Here is an 8,317-nt window from a genome sequence, read left to right as displayed (position 1 = left end):
CATTAGCTTTGGGGAAGGAAAAAAAAAATCCAAAAAGAAAAAGGCCTTGTTGCTTTAAGGAGATATTTTGGAGTATTCATTAAGAATACTAAGTCTTCTGGGTGCGGTGGCTCATGCCTGTAATCCCAGCACTTGGGGAGGCCGAGGTGGGTGAATCATCTAAGGTCTGGATTTCGAGACCAGCCTGGCCAATATGGTGAAACCCCATCTCCAGTAAAAACACAAAAATTGGCCGGGCATGTTGGCTTGTACCTGTAATCCCCACTACTCAGGAGGCTGAAGCAGGAGAGTTGCTTGAACCTGGGAGGCAGAGGTTGCAGTGAGCCGAGATCACACCACTGTACTCCAGCTGGGTGACAGAGCGAGACTCTATATCAAAAAAGAAAAAAAAAGGAAAAAAAACTAAACTAAAACAGTTTCTACCACACTAGGATTGAGTTCCTAGAACAGATACCTCTTAGAAACAAAGACTCTATTCATGTCATAGTTGTACAGTCTGCCTAAGGCTGTGATTAGGTATTACCAGGGTGTGGCCACAATTTACAAATTACTTACAAGTAATTTTCTCTCAATGAAATCTTTTTTAAAATGGACAGCCAGCCTAGGCAAAGGTAGGGATGGAAGTGCTTTATTTTTTATTTATTTATTTATTTTTTTGAGACGGAGTCTTGGCTCAGTCGCCCAGGCTGGAGTGCAGTGGCCGGATCTCAGCTCACTGCAAGCTCCGCCTCCCGGGTTCATGCCATTCTCCTGCCTCAGCCTCCCGAGTAGCTGGGACTACAGGCGCCCGCCACCTCGCCCGGCTAGTTTTTTGTATTTTTTAGTATAGACGGGGTTTCACTGTGTTAGCCAGGATGGTCTCGATCTCCTGACCTCGTGATCCGCCCGTCTCGGCCTCCCAAAGTGCTGGGATTACAGGCTTGAGCCACCGCGCCCGGCCTTGGAAGTGCTTTATATTGGGGAAAATATAAATACGAAAGAAATGTTTTTAATTCTGTAGTCAAGACTTGCAAAGAAGAGAAACTTCATCAAAACCCAACCCCCCCCCTTTTTTTTTTTTTTTAAGACAGAGTTTTGCTCTGTCACCCAGGCCGGAATGCAGTGGCGTGATCACAGCTTATTGCAGCCTCGACCTCCCCAGGCCCAAGTGATCCTCCCCACCTCAGCCTCCTGAGTAGCTGGGACCACAGGTGTGTGCCACTACACCCAGCTAATTCTTTTTGTTATTTTTTTAGAGATGGGGTCTCCATGTTTTGCCCAGGCTGGTCTCAAACTCTGCGGCTCAAGTGCTCCAAGTCAGCCTCCTAAAGTGATGGCTTACAGGTGTGAGCCACCATGCCTGGCCTCAGAATATTATTTAGGCTACTCTGGGCCACTCTGCTTATGGGTGAGCCCTGCTATGTCTATAGAGCAGCCAAAAATATATATACATATAAACTCTTAGCCGGGTGTGGTAGCAAGTGCTCCCAACTACAGAGGCTGAGGCTGAGGCTGAGTTCGAGGCTGCAGAGCAATACCTCATCTGTTAAAAGCAAAAACAAAAACAAAAACAAAAAACTCGGCCGGGTGCGGTGGCTCACGCCTATAATCCCAGCACTTTGGGAGGCCGAGGCGGGCGGATCACGAGGTCAGGAGATCAAGACCATCCTGGCTAACACGGTGAAACCCTGTCTCTACTAAAAATACAAAAAAATTAGCCAGGCGTGGTGGCGGGTAGTCCTAGCTACTCAGGAGGCTGAGGCAGGAGAATGGTGTGAACCAGGGAGGCGGAGCTTGCAATGAGCCGAGATTGTGCCACTGCACTCCAGCCTGGGCGACAGAACAAGACTCCGTGTCCAAAAAAACCAAACCAAAACAAAACAAAAAAAACAACAAAAAAAACTCTTCTTACTGCATGTTCAGCATTTTTCATTGCTGGGAAGGAAAGTTAAGGGAAAATGCTAGTTCACCTGGAGAAGTATAGCTCAAGAGCCTCCCTCTAAGAGTATTTGATATGTTAATATCTTGCCATTGTTGTTATTATTGAGCAAATTTCCTTCTGTGTGAACTGTTCTCTAAGACCCTAGAGGTAGGTTAGGACTGTGTTTCCGGGCCATTAGGACATCACTGAGTGCACTGAAATGATAATTTGTTAAGTGGTTCCCTGGTGTTGTAGAAGTTAGTGTAGCTCCCAAAGGAGTTCCCAAGCCCTGGGAGAAACTGACTCTTTGGAAGCAGTTGTTAGATACCCACCTCTGTGGTAGAGTAGCAGATGTGGGCTCTGCTTATCAATAGGAGACTTCGATCGTTAGTGAAAAACAGCTGAATTAATGGGAGAAAATTACCCTGTAATGACCTAAAATGGGTCCGTGGGAAATCCCATTGCATAGTCTGTTTTTCTAAATGCTTCGTTCCCAAAGTTTATATCATTTTCAGCTTCTCTAAAATGCTTTTCTTTTGTTTTTCCTTTTGGGTAAGATTGAGAGTGATGACACCAAAATCTGGCAAAGTTTCACACCAGCCCCTGCAGCTGCTTTCTGGACAGCTCCGCTTGGAAATTACCCATCAAAGCATGAACAAAATAACAAAACTAAGTTAAAAAATTATAATAGGAAATTACCCAGACATCTTGAAATCAAACCCAGAACTCAACTTGCCACGTTTTCCCCTACTCCCTGCCTGCTTCTCCTGTTTCTAACTCAGTCATTGCCCACTTATCCAAGCTAGAAACTTGCATATCATACTTACTCCCGTTCCTTTAGCCACCCTCCCCAAATCAGTAACAAATATTGTGTAACTATTTATCCAGTCACGCCCATACCACCTCCTAAATAGTTCTCAGATCCTTCTGCCTCGCTCTCTACTGCCACCACTTACCACGTGACTTCCGGCAATTATTTAGCTTTTCTGTTCCTTGGATTCCCCATCCGCAAATGGGAGTAATTATGTCTACCTCATAGAGTTGCAAAGATTAAATGAGATCACGGGACTCAAACTATTAGCAGCAATTATTCAGACCATCACTGGGCCATATCTCGCTTACTGAAACGACCTCCTAATGAGTCTCCTCTTTTCTATTTTGATTCCCATCAGTCTGTTCTCCCTTTCTGCTAGAACAATCTTTCTGAAAGGAAAAATCCCTTTATGCCACTCTTCTGTGTAAAGCCCTGTCATGCTTCCCATTGCCAGCAGCAAACAGTGAACCTCCTTTGGTGTGATATCTGAGGGGGTCATTCATGATCTGGCCTCTGTCGCTCTCCCCAGCTCTGGTTCCCTCCTCTTTTCCTGAACTTGCAACACTCCAAGCTGCATCTCTTCTGGCCAAGTCCTACTCAACCTTCAGGTCTCATACCTAACTTGCTCTAGGAAACTTTTCCCAATCCCATAAGACTGGATCAGGTGTTCCTTTTCTGTTTTCCCTGGGTTTATCCCAATCAAAGCACTTTATCCTTGTTTTGTAATTGCCTGCTTACTTTTTTGTCTCCTCCATTAAACTTTGATATCTTTGAAGAAGTCACTGTCTTGCTCACCGTTGTGTCTTCAACCCCCAGCAAATGTTTGGGGTAGAATAAGCAGGCAACAATAAAATAAGGAGAATACATATAAATGTTATTCCCTTCATATTTCTGATTGTCACCACACCAAGCTACTCTTTTTTTTTTTTTTTTTTCTAGAATCTCACTTTGTCACCCAGGGTGGAGTGCAGTGGTATGATTTCGGCTCACTGCAACCCCTGCCTCCCAGGTTCAGGCTGATTCTCGTGCCTCAGCCTGCTGAATAACTGGGATTACAGGGCACCTGCTGTCACGCACAGCTGTTTCAGTATTTTTAGTAGAGACAGGGTTTCGCCATGTTGGCCAGGCTGGTCTCGAACTCCTGGCCTCAAGTGATCAGCCCACCTTGGCCTCCCAAAGTGCTGGGATTATAGGCTGTGAGCCACCGCGCCCGGCCGGTACTCATTAAAAGAACTGTAGAATTTCTGTCATTAGTGCATCTGGTGAGGCCTTCTGGAAAGAAGGCGGCTTCCAGAAGTAATGTGAGTCATCTAAGACCCTCCAGGTAAAGACTCTCACTCTGTCACCCAGGCTGGAGTACAGTGTCACAAACACAGCTCACTGCAGCCTTAACTTCTGGGCTAAAGGGATCCTCTCACCTCAGCCTTCCCAGTAGCTAGGACCACAGGCATGCCACCATCATGCCCAGCTAATTTTGTTTTTTATTATTTATAGCGGGGGGGGGGGGGATCTCCCTATGTTGCCCAGGCTGGTCTTGAACTCCTGGGCTCTAGGGATCCTCCCGCGTCAGCTTCCCAAAGTGCTGGGATTACAGGAATGAACCAATGCACTTGGCAGAGTATGCTATTAAAGGAACCAGAACATATAAAGAGGAGGAGTCTGGGATTGGGGATAAAGATTACAAGTAAATGAAGTCATTTAATAAAAATTCATTGAGCACCACCAGGCATTCTGGCTCACGCCTGTAATCCCATCACTTTGGGAGGCCGAGGCAGGTGGATCACCTGAAGTCAGGAGTTCGAGACCAGCCTGGCCAACATGGTGAAACCCCATCTCTACTAAAAATACAAAAATTAGCTGGGCGCAATGGCGGGCACCTATAATCCCAGCTACTCGGGAGGCTGAGGCAGGAGAATCGCTTGAACCTGGGGGGTGGAGGTTGCAGTGAGCCAAGATTGGGCCACTGCATTTCAGTCTGGGTGACAGGGCGAGACTCCATCTCAAAAAAAAAAAAAAAAAAAAAAAAGCCAAGCGCAGTGGCTCATGCCCATAATCCCAGCACTTTGGGAGGCCGAGGCCAGCGAATCACGAGGTCAGGAGTTTGAGAGCAGCTTGATCAACATGGTGAAACCCCGTCTCTAGTAAAACTTAAAAAAAATTAGCTGGGTGTGGCCAGACGCGGTGGCTCACGCCTGTAATCCCAGAACTTTGGGAGACTGAGGTGGGCGGATCACGGATCATGGGTTAGGAGATCGAGACCATCCTGGCTAACATGATGAAACCCCACCTCTACTAAAAATACAAAAATTAGCTGGGCATGGTGGTGGGCACCTGTAGTCCCAGTTACTTGGGAGGCTGAGGCAGGAGAATGGTGTGAACCCGGGAGGCGGAGCTTGCAGTCAGCCGAGATCACGCCACCGCAGTCCAGCCTGGGTGACAGACCGAGACTCCGTCTCTAAAAAAAATTAAAAAAAAAAAAATTAGCTGGGCTTGGTGGCGCATGCCTGTAGTCCCAGCTATTCAGGAGGCCGAGGCGGGAGAATCACTTGAACCAGGGAGGCAGAGGTTGCAGTAAGCCGAGATCGCACCACTGCCCTCCAGCCTGGGTGACAGAGTGAGACTCTGTCTCGAAAAAAAAAAAAAAATCATTGAGCACCACCTTATGTGCCTGGTATAAAACTAAATGAGACAAAGATTCTGCCCTTGCTGAATTTCTGTTTTTTGGGGAGAGGGACAATAAACCAAGACATATATAACGTTAGCTGGTAACAAGTGTAATGAAGACAAAAGAGACTGCTTTTAGAGGAAGTGGTCATGGAAAGCCTCTCTAAAGAGGTGACATTTGAGCACATCTCTAAGACATCAGGATATCTGGGGTAAATGTTCTAACTACTCAGTTTATTGAAGAGCAAATGTGAAGATGCTGAAGCAGCAGTTGGTATGCTGGAGAAACCACCACCAGGAGGTCGCTATGAGTGGGGTTCAGTGAGGAAGGGATCACATGGTAGGAGATAAAAATCATCTTTAGTCATTTAGTTTGAGGAAACTGTTACATCCAAACATATATTCATATGCCCAGCAGGCAGCTGGAAATATGAATTCAGAGCTCAGGACCAAACGTGGTACTGTAAAGAAATGGGAGGCCGGGAGCAGTGTCTCACACCTGTAATCCCATCACTTTGGGAGGCCAAGGCGGGCGGATCACTTGAGGTCGGGAGTTCTAGACCAGCCTGACCAACATGGAGAAACCTCATCTCTACTAAAAATACAAAATTAGCTGGGCATGGTGGCGCATGCCTGTAATCCCAGCTTACTCAGGAGGCTGAGGCAGGAGAATCGCTTGAACCTGGGAGGCGAAGTTTGCAGTGAGCTGAGATCAGGTCATTGCACATTGCACTCCAGTCTTGGCGGCAAGAGCGAAACTTCGCTAAAAAAAAAAAAAGAAAAGAAAAGAAAAAAAAAAGAAAGAAAGAAATAGGGAATAGGCCAGGCACAGTGGCTCACATCTGTAATCTCAGCACTTTGGAAGGCCAAGGAGGGTGGGTTGCTTGAGCCCAGGAGTTTGAAACCACCCCGGACAACATGGTAAAACCCCATCTCTACAAAAAAAAATTGTTTTGAAAAATTAGCCAGGCATGGTGGTACACGCCTGTAGTCCCAACTACTTGGAGGGTGAGGTGAGAGGATTGCTTGAGCCTGGGAGGCAGAGGTTGCAGTGGGCAGAGATTGTGCTATTGCACTCCAGCCTGGGTGACAGGACCCTGTATTAAAAATAAATACATACAAGGAAAAAAAAAAAAAAAAAGAAATGGGAATAGCTAGTGTCTGCATGGAGATGATAATACTAGTGAAACCATGCAAGTGAATGAGATAGCCGTGGCAAAATGTGAGAACAGTTGTCAGGGATGAAGTCCTGGGAACACCAACAGATAATGACAGGCAGAGGAGAGGACCTACAAAGACATATTACAGGGTCTAGAGAAGAACCAGGAGAGGAGAGTCACAAGCCAAGGTCATGGCACATTTCAAGATGTTCAAATGCAGCAGAGATATCTCATGAGATACAGTACTTGAAACTCATGAAAACTGTTAAGTACAAGGTGTTGTTATCACTATTCATGATAATTAGAGAGCATCTCTAAAGGATTTTTTTTTTTTTTTTTTTTTTTTGAGATGGAGTCTCTCTCAGTCACCCAGGCTGGAGTGCAGTGGTGAGATCTCGGCTCACTGCAAGCTCCACCTCCCAGGTTCTCGCCATTCTCCTGCCTCAGCCTCCTGAGTAGCTGGGACTACAGGCACCCACCACCATGCCCAGCTACTTTTTTGTAATTTTAGTAGAGATGGGGTTTCACCATGCTAGCCAGGATGGTCTCGATCTCCTGACCTCATGATCCGCCCGCCTCGGCCTCCCAAAGTTCTGGGATTACAGTTGTGAGCCACCGTGCCCAGCCTCTAGTGGATATTTTAACTTTAGGGTAGTGAGAATTTAGTTATATCCACAATCTACTGATAACCAATTCTTATTGTTTTGTTGAATTTTCAAAATATATGCAAGTTATACTGAATGCTATAATTACTCCATGATACTACACTGATGTTGGGAACAGGACTCACAATCCCTGCAGAATCTGATTTGTGGAACTGTATATTCAACTTATATATCTGAATACAGGTTCAACTTGTATATCTGAATATGGGTAATAATACTTATCTTAGATTTCTACTGGATTTTAGTTAAAACCTCACAGTAACACCTCCACTAAAGATTTGCAGCATGTGGCTCTTCTGTCTATAGGGAAGCCTGATAATAATGAGAACTCAATGGAGTTACGTACAACAGTCTCCTAGAATTCAATTGATGGAATTAGGCTGCAGCTGTTGCTGTTGCCTCTTTCTCCCTTCCCCTTTCCCCGACCCTTCTTTTGAAACAGGCACTCACTCTGTCACCCAGGCTGCAGTGGTATGATCAAGGCTCATTGTAGCCTTGAACTCCTGGGCTCAAGTGATCCTCCCACCTCAGCTTCCCAAAGTGCTGGGATTACAGGCATGAGTCACCAGGCCCAGGCACCTGCAGCCTTTTTAAAGGCTCAGGCCTGTAATCCCAGCACTTTCGGAGGCCAAGGCAGGAGGATCACTTGAGCCCAGGAGGTAAAGGCTGCAGTCAGCCATGATAGTGCCACTGCACTCCAATCTGGGCAACAGACTAGGGTGAGACCCTGTCTTAAAAGAAAAAGGCTGCAGAGTTTACTCTCAGTGGGTGGGTGCACCAAAGTCCTGGTGAGGAGTTGCTAGTGTTGTGGAATGAGAGAATGTTGTGACTGAGTGTTCAGCACTCTTAAACTGGATTTAACAATCCTAAGAGGACTTATTTTTATTTGTTTATTTATTTATTTATTTTTGAGACAGAGTTTCGCTCTGTCGCCCAGGCTGGAGGGCAGTGGTGCAATTTCAGCTCACTGCAACCTCCACCTCCCAGGTTCAAGCGATTCTCCTGCCTCAGCCTCCTGAGTAGGTGGGATTACAGGCAGGCACCACCACACCCAGTTAATTTTTGCGTTTTTAGTAGACACGGGGTCTCACCATGTTGTCCAGCTGGTCTCTAA

The sequence above is a fragment of the Papio anubis genome, chromosome 1 (genome assembly GCF_008728515.1).
Source record: "Papio anubis isolate 15944 chromosome 1, Panubis1.0, whole genome shotgun sequence".
Taxonomy (NCBI): domain Eukaryota; kingdom Metazoa; phylum Chordata; class Mammalia; order Primates; family Cercopithecidae; genus Papio; species Papio anubis.
Note: the sequence above shows the minus strand (reverse complement) of the source record.